Source organism: Serinus canaria, chromosome 12 (genome assembly GCF_022539315.1).
Source record: "Serinus canaria isolate serCan28SL12 chromosome 12, serCan2020, whole genome shotgun sequence".
NCBI lineage: Eukaryota > Metazoa > Chordata > Aves > Passeriformes > Fringillidae > Serinus > Serinus canaria.
The window spans coordinates 1,327,827-1,340,437 of NC_066326.1; the positions used below are offsets into that span (position 1 = coordinate 1,327,827).

The following is a 12,611-nucleotide window of genomic DNA, read 5'->3' on the forward strand; positions in this document are numbered from 1 at the left end:
TGTGGTGAGGGAGGGGGGAATGAAACCCTGGAGAGTTGGAGAAATCCTCTGAGCAGCTCCTGATGTGCTGGGGCAGGCTGGGACACTGGAGGGGTCTCATGGGGCTCAGTAAGATTATGGGCTCCCCCATGCAGCACAGAGACAGCTGCAGTTCAGGTTTTGTGTACAGCTTTCTAGACAGATTTAATTTTCTGAGAGGTTTGTTTTAATTAGGTTCTATTGTCTCGGTCTTAAACGCAAAGGAGTTGCATCTGTACAGCACCAACACAAAATCAAGAGGAGGATCGGAGGAACACCAGAAATGGCTTTAAGGAACAGTTTAATCTCCTCACCCCTCTCCTGTGTTGCCATCCCACCAACCCTGCAGGGCTTGCTCCGCTGTCCCTCCACCAGCAGCTGACAGGACCCATCAGCTGCTGAGCGGAAACCCGAGCGATCCCACTGGATCCCAGCTCTTTGTTCCCTGCTGGCAACTGCCCGAGTTGAGTCACACCAGCCCTCCCACCTCAACACCCACCCAGCACAGGGCAGGTCCTCACACAACCCCAAATCCCAGAGCACCCAGAGCTCCGGCATGGCCCCAGCAGAGATCCAACACCTCCAGGTGGAACGTCACCCCACTGCTGCCACTTCAGCCTCCACAGGAATTCCCTGGGATTTGGGGAGCTGGACAAAGCTGGAGGCACTGCCAGCACACAAACACTGCACAGGGATAAAGGGATTTTTGTAAGGATTGTTGTCACCCGGAGCTCCTGCCCTGCCAATGGCAGCGTGGTTACAGCAGCACCATCCCAGGACAGTGCTGCAGAGGGGATGGAAGGGCTTTTCTGGGGATCAGGAAAAAAAATTTAAAAAAATAATTAGCCAAAAATAATTTAATATTAAAAATCTGTCCAAAGAACTAAAGCATCTTATCTTTATTCCATTCACAAAAAGTGCTTGTCACTGATTTATTGACTTTCGATTGGATTTCAAATGAAATTGGTTGTCTGACTATAGATTCAAGATGTCATTTAATACATTAGCTGTCATAAAAGTGAAGTCTTACTCTTCAAAATTTCACTGGAGGCCTTTAAGACACAGGTAAATGGAATGACATAAATGTGCATTAATTGGCTTGTACAGAACTCCAGCCCTGCTGCAGTCCTACTAATTTTATACACAGCTGGCACTCAAAAAAGTCACTTCAAGAGATCCTTGCACCCCAAAAGAAAGAAAAGACAAAAAGCCAGTCTGATGATCAAGTTCTTTACCAAATTTCAGAAGAAAGGGAGAAGCCCAACACACGCCTGAGATGGTGAGGGATCTCTGCCCTCCCCACAGGGCTGGGGCTCAAGCCAGGGCTCCCACTGCCACCCTGTCACCACAATCCAGCAGCTCAGAAATGGTTCCTGTGGATTCTCAGTGTGAAAGCTGCAGCCCAGGAGTTGCACTTCATGGGATCAGATGGGGAGGGAGCAAGTGTCAGGCAACAGGATGTAAAATAAACACAAAGTCAGTGTTCCAACCAGCTGCTGCCAAAAGCTCCCAAACAGCAGAAAAAAGGAAAACTCCTGTGGCAGCAACAGCAGGAGGAGATGAGCACTTCTCCAAGGGGCATACGCTTCCCATCACTGCTTGGGCCAAAGAGTGAACACGGGGGAGAGGCAAGAGACAGCTCAGGAGCTCCAGCAAACCCTGTCCTGGAGCAGCTCCTGCGACTGACAGCGACATGAGAGCGTTCAGTCCACGAGGCAGAGCTTTATCCACCTCCCTGCTCCCAGTCTGGCAGGTGAGGGAGGCTACATGACAGAACAAGGCCAAGCCAGACAAAAAACCCCCTGAACTACATCTTGTACATGTGCACTGATTGGAAAGGCAACCTGACACCCAGATGGGCCCTGGGACACAAATGGCTACAAGGGAGCTCTCACAGCACCTTTTCCCTCCTCTGTTGAACTAACTAGCAGTCAATGGCATTTAAACCAGGGATTTTTACTACTTACTACAAAGATAACACAGATCCAGCCTCAAGAACAGCAGCTCAGCAAAGTTCACCTTGCCCTGAATTCAGGAGGGCAACTAAAGCCCTTGGAGCTGCCCCTAGAGTCTCCTTCTGGCCCCTGGTGGAGCAGGAGGTGACTGCTATTCCATGGTCAAAACAGCTGGGGTGAGTGGAGACCTGAGCAGGACAGGCACCTCTGGTGTCTGTAGGTGTTGTGTATCCAAAACAAGACAAATCACCAGAAAATACAGCAGGAACAAGTATCAAGCAGTTGTTTCTAGTCAGAGTGTGCTGATCCAGGTCTGGCAATACAGAGTCACCAGCATTTCAAACTCTAACTGGGAAGAAAAGCTTTGGTTCCTACAGATTTATCCAAACCCATGGTATCAGTTAACAAAATATGAGTATGTGATCAAAGCAGAAGGGAGAAAAAATAAGTGGTATTTAAGAAATGTTCCAATTAATTCATCTGCAGCGCTTGGCTCCAGAACAGTTCTTTAACCATCCTGTTAGTGCTGTGCACCACTTTGACGAGGGCAGTGTGCAAACAAATATCAGATGTTTGGCAGTAACCAGAAAAATCAAATATGGTACCTAGGGAAAAACCCAACAGCGTCCAGTTTCATCTGCATTCACACCAGGTGAAGTAAGAGCAAGTCACACAGAAACGTCACTGTACCTGCATCAGCAATGCAGATGCAACACCCAACTCTAAGTGATATCAGAAACCTGTCAGAAGCTTTAAAACAGAGCATCTTTCATATTTTAGAGTGAAGCAGTTATAAGCTGTTGCTGTTGTGTTCCCAGCTACAAAAGCAAAAGAAATGGAGGAAGGGACCAACGATGCTGATTTTGCAGCTTGGCTGGCTAGAAAGGGGTGGTGTGGCCAGAGGAGCCAGCTCCAGGAGCACTGATCAATGCCACTTCACAGCAGAGAGATCAGCACCCACGGGCAAGGTTTTGACAGTGGGCAGGGACCAGACCAGCACCTGAGTTCAATTCAGAACAGCCAAGCACTCACCCCCCTTTCCAGGTAACCCCAGAGAAGGGGCTCCAGCACCTCACTCTGTCCACATGGCTCATTTTTTTGGATTTTCCAGCCAGCATTTAACCCCACAAGTTTCTTACATGACTTAGGCTTCACTGTTCACAGGGGAAAGGGAGAGATCTCTGAATGTGCTCAACTGCTGTACATACCCTTCTATGATCCTCCAGTTGCCTCTGGGGTAGAGTTTGATCAAGCTCCTGCTGCACGTGCAGAAAGTTCATTTTAAAGCAGAACAACACTCAAGAGAGACCAACACCTTGGCACTCATGGGAATACTGGGGAGTCACAGCTGGATGCGAGGGGGGAGATGAGGGAGATGGACTGACAAGCCACCAGAACAGGACACCTGCCCTCTGCCAGCCCTGACCCCTCTGCTCTGCCACCCTCACACACCCCCTGGCATGCAGGAGTGCCAGCAGTGCTCCAGGGAACACGGCTCTGCCTGGTGCCACAGCTCTGGGGGCTCAGCCCACGCATGCCCATGCACAGACACACAGCAACACCCCCAGCTCTGGACACACACTCGGGGGGGGAGGGACTCCAACACAGCCCACCGTGGTCACTGAAACTCATTTGAGACTGGGGAGGGCTTCTGGCCCAGCCTGGGGGCTCCCTCCCAATGGCCAGGATGTCACTGGGGAGTCACTGAGCTGCCCCTTGGCACGGGCACGTCTCCAAATCAAATCTCTCTCACTTTAGATAGTCATTTCCAGGAATGCAACTTCCACTTTGCAAAGCTGAAGCACAGTGGGGTTCTGCTGCTTTAAAGCATCTCAAGAGGTGTAGAATAACAGCTCTGTACAGGGACCCATCAGAAACCAGGAGCCATCTCCCAGACATCTCAAATCCATTTGATGACCACTCAGAGTTTCAGGTTACATTTAAACACTATTCCACAAAATTTACAAATACAAAGGCCTAAACCATCACAAACATTCCTTTTTCTACATGATCTCACATTTATAAAAACTTCACAGCTCAGAGAATCAACACTCTCCCAGATTTAGACTTCCATGCAGTTTCATTTAGATTTGCACTGATTTGGCACCCAGTTGTGCAATCTACCAATGCCGTGTCTGGGTGTCCCATGAATTTCAAAGGAATTTAAGATTGGATAAATTTTCCTGCCTTCTTTTTGGCAAATAATCTGGTTTATGCCCATAAAGGACATGTTTCCACATATTCATTACCCTTAGAACCAGTGCCCTTGACAATGTGCAGTGATCCTGAGCTTGTCCACTGGGGCATTTTAAATGGGACACCAATTGCTCTGGAGTCATGAAGCTTCCACTAAGAACTTCCCTTTCCTTAAAGTACTGAAGTTTTTAAGTATGTGAGGCAAAGGGAAAAGCAAATTGTGCATTAGGAGCCAAAATGAAGTCTCATTTTGCCAATGTAGGAAAATTTGAGAGGAGACTTTTCCCAGTGCCACCTTCAAAAAACAAAGGAAATGGCTGAAAGGAACAGACGTAGGATTAGTTTACAGATTTTTTTATATTTTCAGACTACCATGCTGATGCTGTATTGGATTAAGGCACTTGAACAAATCTACTCATTTGCACTGTCTAACACCAGGCAGGAACACACATTTCACAGGGTTTTTACCAACAAGACACTCCACTAGGACTAGTGAAACACCAATATTTGTGTGCTGTACAAATATAGGTGGCTGACACACCTCTACAGGGCTCTCCGTTTCTGGAGCTTGCGGCAGCTAGTTGAAAGTAAAACGCAGAAAAATTAGTTATTCCTCCAGAATCCTTCATCCCAACAGCAATCCAGTGGTCAACAGTGAGGGGAAGGGAGCTGGCAAAGCACTTGACTTCAGCTGAATCATCACAAATGAATTGTAGCTGTAATTACTGGTTACACTCTCCCACCCTGCTCCAAAAGGGCCACATCTGGAAAATTTCACAGGTATCCTTTGAACATCCCAAACTGCTTTGCATGAACTCAGAGGCACAAGCAAAAAAATGAAGTTGCAGGTGCCCAGAGCACTTTTGGGGACCACACCCCCAGGATCTGTCCCTGGAATGCTGCACATCCACTCCAGTGGGGAGAAGGGGGAAGCCAGGGCTGCGTATCACAAAGGGAGCAGCCTGATAATTTGAGCTAAAAAAAACATATTCTGTGGAATCTCATCTATAAACATACTTTTCTCAAGATACACAACACAACACCAAACAGGAGCAACGAAATAAGGGCCTGAATGGTGACAGCTTTTCAAATTTAAAATGCTGATCTTCAACTGAAACAGATGAAGACAAGTAACTTTTATCTACTCAAGCACAACACACAACAGAGAACTGAACATTCAAAGTCAACTACTGACTTAATTGTGGGGAAATTGCTGTAATTCTCAGGAGCAGACACCAGGAAATAACACTCTCACAATCCTGTAACCCCAACCTGAGCCAGGCATTCCTGGCCATGTCTGCACAGGGATGGACAGACCAAGGGAGCACAGACTGGGAGAGCTGCCCAGCACCTGCTGCAGCCTGGAGAGCCCCAGAGGGATGCCACAGACACAGCAGGAGGAAAAATGAGACTCCACTTCCCAGGAAGGAGCCCCAGGAGAGAGCACTTCCCCTGCAGGGGCTCCTTGGCCAGGAAAAAGACCCTTCTCCATTCTCCTCCTAAGGGACTTTGCTCCTGGCCAGCTCCCACGGCCTTTGGTGGTGGCTTCCTTGCATTGTCACTGCTCCTGGACACGTCTCAAGCATGTTGATCCCTTGTGTGGCAGTGGAAGCAGGCAGGGTTTGACCCAGAGGAGCACAAGGGAACAGGAAGCAGCAGGTTCCTGCAGAGGAACACACCGTCCTGCCCTGCCCTGCTCCCAGGCTGCAGCCCCGGGCACACTGCCCCCTGCACAACCTGCCTGGGGCACAGGAAACAGCCCTGCCTTCCCCAGAGCCAACAGCAGCAAGGAAACCAGGCCTGTTCCCCTGCAGGGGAAATGAGGTCCCTTCCTCCTGGGGAGGGCAGACTGAAGCTGACAGGTCAAGTGGACACGGCTGCTGGACTCGGGATTCCAAACAAAAGTTTCCTTCTGGGCACTGGTACAGGTTTCCCAGAGAAACTGTGGATTTTCCATCCCTTCAAGTGTCCAAGGCCAGGCTGGATGGAGCTCTGAGCAGCCTGGGACAGTGGGAGGTGTCCCTGCTCATGGCAGGGGTGGCACTGAACAAGCTTTAAGTTCCTCCCAACCCAAACCATTCTGGGATCCCTGGGCTGATACCCTGACCCTATTTCAACAAAATACAGATTTACTTTTTGGGGCTGAAAAGCCCAAAAGCACAGATGAAGAATCACATAAAATTGATAGTTTGCTCCTTCCCAAGCTAAAATTACAAATTCCAGCTCACAAATTCCAGTGCTTTCCCTCTGTGGCACAGACAGCACATCAGAGCCAGCCCCAGACACTGACCTGGCAGCACAACCACTGCCCTGGGCAATGCCCACATGGATCACCCACAGCAGCACAGCCCTCAGCCATCTTCCAGTAAGAACATAAACTCCAAATCCTGAAACTGTTCTTCTTTGAGTCAAAATGGGGTCAAATAGCAAAGAATTATTGAGCTCTTGTTGCTGTGCTACACTTTGCACTCTCCTGTGTGTGCTGCAACAGCAAAATATCACCTCATGCTTTACAAGGATTGAACAGGGTGGGAGAGCAGCCCAAAGCAGTAATTTCCCAGGATTTCCTGTGCCTCCCTATATTTCAGCTCTGCAGCTATAAGAAAGGGATGGTTTGGGGGCAGGGGCAGGTTTGTGGAGTACCAAAGACAGCCAGGTGATTAGCAGGACACAGTGGACAGCTTTGAAACTGGAACCCAGTGGGTGGCCGGGTCACAGTCCAACATCTGTGCTTTTTACAAGCAGGAGGGAAAGGTCCTTTCAACTTGCTGAGCAAAACCTCTCTCTTCCTTTGAAGTTTCCACTCCCCCAAGGCTGGCCAATAAAGCTCCTCACGAGCCATGAGTGGAGATGCACAATCCCTGACCCTCTGGTGACCGGAGCGCTTCCAGCACCCACTTCCCCAGCACAGGCCACGTGTGCTTCCCAGAACTCTGTCTGACTCAGGAGTGGATGTATGGCCCTCAAAAACCACCAGAGCACGTGACAGCTCCAGGCTGAATTCAATGTCTGACACACAGATGAGCTTTCCATCCTTTTACAGTTTGGAGGATTTCTTCAAAGTTTTATTCTCATTTGCTTTCAAAATAACAATCATAATGGAAGTTGCTTAATCCTTCCTTCACAGAAAATTCAAACTAGTGCTGTGATAGAGTGGAAAAGGTCTGAGGAAAAGCAGGTTTTCATTTAAGTTTGAAGCATCAGAATTGTTTTTCTCCACTTATTTTACAATGCAGTGAACACCCAGACCACCGAGCAGTGCAAAGGCCTGAAATGCATTTAAAAAGCTGGTGGAGATTCCAGTTACAGACTGGAATCAGCAAAACAGGCTGGAAAACAGCTCACGTTGTAATTAATGAGAGGGAAATATCTGATCAGCAAACTCACACTTGTGTGACCCCAAAAACACACCTTCAAAAACCTAGTCCTTTTCTCCTTAGCCTCACCAGACTTTGGAATTTTGACAAAATAATTCAGCACAAACCAGCACAATTCCAAGCACCAACTTCCTACACTTCAGGCTGCCCCAGAGCCCAGAGGACTGAGAGGTGACAAACCTCAGGCATTTTCCAATGTCATCAACTCACACAATTCCTTCAGGTCTCTCCAAACAGCCTCTCTCCTGTCCTGGCAGGTCCCTGAGCTCAACACTGAGCACTCTGAGGAAGCTGAGCCAAGCTCCATGGACAGACAGTGGTGAGGAGTGGGATGCCCTGGGCTGTGCAGGAAGTCAGGTTCAGTCACTGAGAGGTCCCTTCTGGCCCCAAAATCTGTGAATTCAGGAACTGACCCAAGTCCATGCATATGGCATCTCATTACTGGGGTGGCAGGGGGAGACATTTGGCACAGAGGAGGAAATAAAAAGGGAAAACACAACTGCAGAGTCGGCCAAATTGCACATTAAGCTTTTGATAGCCAGGTTGTACATCCTGATGCAAGGAACTAGAGTGAAGATTTCAGATCAATGTAATTCTGAAGCCTCTGCCTCAGCTCCTGCATTGCCATCTCCAGTAGGAGCTGGAATTCCAGTGGGAATGGCTGCTGAGATTCAATCCTGCAAGTCCCTTTCCACTTTTTCCTCCTTTCTCTGAACTCCTCTGCTCTTCCCTTTGAAATACCATCAGCTCTTCCTTGAAAGGCACACAGCAAAAGCATCACCTTGTCTGATTCGTGGCAACAGACTAGAGCACAAATTATGTTGCTGTCCTTCATAACTCTTTAAAAATACCACAAAACTCTGTGCAGCCTCCTTGCCAAGTCCCCTTTGTAAAGCCAACACTGTTACCTTGTGGAGCTGAGGAGAAATTTGGATAGGAAATTTCTAGCCCCTGCAGATGATCTGTAGGTGTTTGTCAAACAAGCATTTGACTTGTTATGGAGAAGTTTCAGGGCAGAGGGGAATAACTGGGACCCAGGAGCACTGAACTGCTTTGACAAACTTCCCACGTTGCATTTTCAGGGATGGAGGATCTCAGCCCTGCCTAAATCAGGCAGCAGCAGGAGATGTGGGGCAGCACCTTGATCTGGCACAGGCCCCCCCAGAAGGCAGGTGGGATTTTTTGGGCAGGGGCAGCTCCCAGCCCTGGCCCTGTCACACACCCAGGGCAGGGACACGGCTGAACACCCTCCCTGATCCCAGGGAACGTGCAGAGATTTGTGCACTGCCAGCTGAGGAGGTGGCACATCTGCCACAAGGGCTGCCACTGCCTGCACTCCAAGGTCACCAAGATCTACCTAGGCGAATGCCTTCCCTCATTTTCCAGAATTTTCAGTGGAGAAATCATGTTTGAACTTGGGCTGGGACTTTCCAGGAGCTGGAGACCTCAGTGTCTGCCCTTCAGCAGGAGTGCAAGCACTTCCTCCTCTGCAAACCCTCTGCCTTGCAGGACTTCTGCTGAATCCACTGAGAACTGCCTTCACAACATTTTACAACAGCAGTTTTAATTAGCAGTAGGATGGAATACCTTCTATTTTTTGGGGGGACAAACAGCTGTAAGAAATGTTCCAGCCTCCTTTTCCAAGGAGCTCACCAATTCCAGCCCATGTTTAAAAAAAAAAAAAAAAAAAAAAAAAAGCCCTGTCCAAAGATCGTAGGATTTCTCAAGAGGAAAAAAAAATAAGGCAGCCCACAAAAATTTATGAGTGCCTGCATTTCCTCTGCTTGAGACATAACAAGTGAAGCACTGTCTAAGTGCAAAATACACAAGAGAAATGACTGCAGAGTAAGATCTCTACAAGGAAAATAATTCCCAAGTGCAGCTTGGCAGCTCTGAAGAGGTTAATACATTTCCTAACTCCAACCAAAAATGCATAAAACAGCACATATTTGGCACCTTAGCCGCTGGAATTTCAGTTTATCATAGATAAAGGGCAGGGAAAAGGTTAATTCAGGCAACCCCTCTGAAACAGGATTTTCAGTTCCCTTTCCACCTACTTGAAACCTCAAGACTAATGCAAAGAGGTGAAAAAACCCCAAATCTAAACTCTACTGAGTGGGTCTGCAAGTGCATTTTACTGGCTAGAGCTGCCTGTAGATATATCAGCTGCATAAAGAAGTGTCACTACTGAAAAACAGATAAAACACCAACACAACCCTAACAAATCACTAAATAACTACAAGGGAAATTCTCTGCTGGATTTGGTTGGTGCCTGCTGGTCCATACTCCAGAAACATCAGAGCACCCTCATTTCACCCTGGAAATTGAGCTGCAGTGGAGTGGGATCAGACTGGGGAAGCAGAGCACCCCCATTTCAGTGTGGAAATTGGAATACAACTGCAGTGGAGTGGGGTCAGGCTGGGGGGAAGCAGAGCACCCCCATTTCAGTGTGGAAATTGGAAAAGAGCTGCAGTGGAGTGGGGTCAGGCTGGGGGGAAGCAGAGCACCCCCATTTCAGTGTGGAAATGGAAACAGAGCTGCAGTGGAGTGGGGTCAGGCTGGGGGGAAGCAGAGCACCCCCATTTCAGTGTGGAAATGGAAACAGAGCTGCAGTGGAGTGGGGTCAGACTGGGGGGGAGCACAGCACCCCCATTTCACCCTGGAAATGGAAAGAGAGCTGCAGTGGAGTGGGGTCAGACTGGGGGGAAGCAGAGCACCCCCATTTCACCCTGGAGATGGAAAGAGAGCTGCAGAGGGGTCAGCTGGGCAGCAGCAGCCCAGCCCCAGCGCGGCGCTACCGGCGCGGGCGGCGGGCCAGCGCGGTGCCTGTAAACATCCCCACCGCCTTTATTGGCAATTACTGCTGAAGGTCACACATCAGCAGCGGGCCTAAATTCCAGGAAAAAAAGCTCTTCTTATGTAACTGCTGCCTGAATGTTGGCAGGTGCCCAGCGGAACAGCTCACTGCAATGTGGCTGGGAGGGGAAAAAGGAATATAAAAAAAAAAAAGAAAGCAAAGTAGGCCATCTCCCAGCGCGATCGGCATCCTGCGCGTGCCACCTGCAGGTCAGCACCGACGGGGCCCTGCCTGCCAGGCCAGCAAGGATTCGTGGCTTCTCCAGCATGAGAGTGTTTTCGTAGCCAGGACTCGCACTGCAGGTGGAAACTGGGCCACGGTGTCCCCAAAGGGCGGCCCTGGCTGGGGAGGATGGACAGGAACCTTTCCCAGTGCTGGGCTGGAGCACAGGGAGCCCACGGTGCAGCTCAGCATGCAACACCAGGAAATCTGCATTTGCAGCACGCCTGCACTTCTCAGTGGGCTGAGGATTGCATTAACAGCACGTTAAGCTGTTGTGTGCAATTACAAGCAGGGTTTAGTTCTTGCTGTCGTGTGAAGATTCACACTTGGTGGAAGAATTCACCTCGGGCCCGAAGCTCTTCCCTGAGACAGCAGCACAGGCTCCATCAGGAACAGGATTAGAGCAGCTCCAGCCCAGGAAGGAGGCCACCAACAGAGACTCAACCCAAGGGCTTCTAAGGACCTGCCTTGGGGTTTTGGCTTTGTCACCTGAGACACCTGCACAGAGCCCATGTCAAACACACCCTGCTGAGCCCTTCAGCTCCTGCTCCCACCCCATGCTCCAGGAGAGGCACAGAGCAGCCACTGCACAAGCCCAAGGCCAGCTCTGAGCTCACAACTCCCCAAAACCAGGGGAGAACCCAACCGTGGTGCCAGTGTGGTGGGGACAGTTCCTCATGGTTGGGTTTTCTATCAGTGCTCCACTGCTTCTCCTTGGAAAACTGCAGCTCCCCCCGTCCCTCCTTTCCAGCACAAAGGGAATTATACATAAACCCTCAATAAAAGTGTGAGCTAGGACAACAGCAGCACCTCTGCTGCTCCCTTCCACTCCACTTCTCCAGCACCCAAAGCCCCCCAGGCTCAGCCCAAAATTGTCCAGGGCTGGAGCCACCCCCACACTCAGGGGAGTTCCTATCATTGGGTGAATTCCAGCATTTTTCTCCAATTCCAAAGGACACTCCCTTCTTCACTCACAAAAACGTTAAAGAGGGTCTGTCATGACTTTCTGTCATGACTTTCACTAACACACCAGATCTCCTGGCACTTTTTATATCCTTTGCTTTTGGGACCCACTGCTCGCTGGGATTACCTTGCAGGACACAACTAAGAGAACTCAAGCTATATAAAATTCCACCATGAAATCATGCCATCAACAGGTACCTCAGTGGAGAATCCCCGGAGGGAACAAGGAGCATTTCAGCTGATCAGAACAATTAAAGTGTGCATAGTTTTGACACAAAAGCAAGTCAACAATTTTACTAATAATGCAGAGTTTTCTATTCTTTGCCCTAAATGTTTACAGTTTCCAGGGCTGACAAGGTGGGGAAAAAGGAAACCAGAACACCCCAGGATTTCTGAGACTTGCCAGTGGTTCCAGCTCCATCTGAATCCCTTTCCCTATGCAGCCACTGCTCAGTGCTGATCTTATACACACACCTGCTCCTTCCATGCACTTGCTCCATTAAGGAGCAATAAAATTCCTCCTTTGCAGCCTCCAGACCAAATCCTAAATTGTTCTGCACGCTCTGGCTGATTTACTGCAGGCAGAGACAGCACATCACAGCCAGAAACCAAAGGGGAAAGAGTTTCACATTATGACTTAATTTGCAATTAAACAATTCAACTTTCTCTCTGAAGTTTCTCCCAGCTAAAATTATACATATACACACGTGCTATTTGGGAAGCTGCAGCAGCACATCATCCAAAGGACCTGGCCTGGTGGAAACATTTCTGTGCTACAGGTTAACTTCTGGAAACCAGAGCGGGCTGCTGGTGTGTATGCCCCAGGTTAAAAGGGGGAAAAAACTGGGTTTATTAACAAAAAACAAGAGAAACAGCAGAGCATCTCTGTAACGCCAGAAGTGTGTGTGGAGCCTGGGGACACACCTGAGATCTCAGCCCAGCACAGCTCAGAGGTGATGGCACAGCAGTAAATGAACTTGTGCAACAAGAAATTTGTCTTTCAGGTCAAAATCAGACTTTGGG

The 12,611-nt window shown here is 49.1% G+C and overlaps 1 protein-coding gene across 3 annotated transcripts in view; it reads right to left on the reverse strand.

The window, feature by feature from the left end:
- ITPR1 (inositol 1,4,5-trisphosphate receptor type 1) overlaps positions 1-12,611 on the reverse strand; it is a 160,012-nt gene that overhangs the window by 56,635 nt on the left and 90,766 nt on the right. The window lies entirely within an intron of this gene.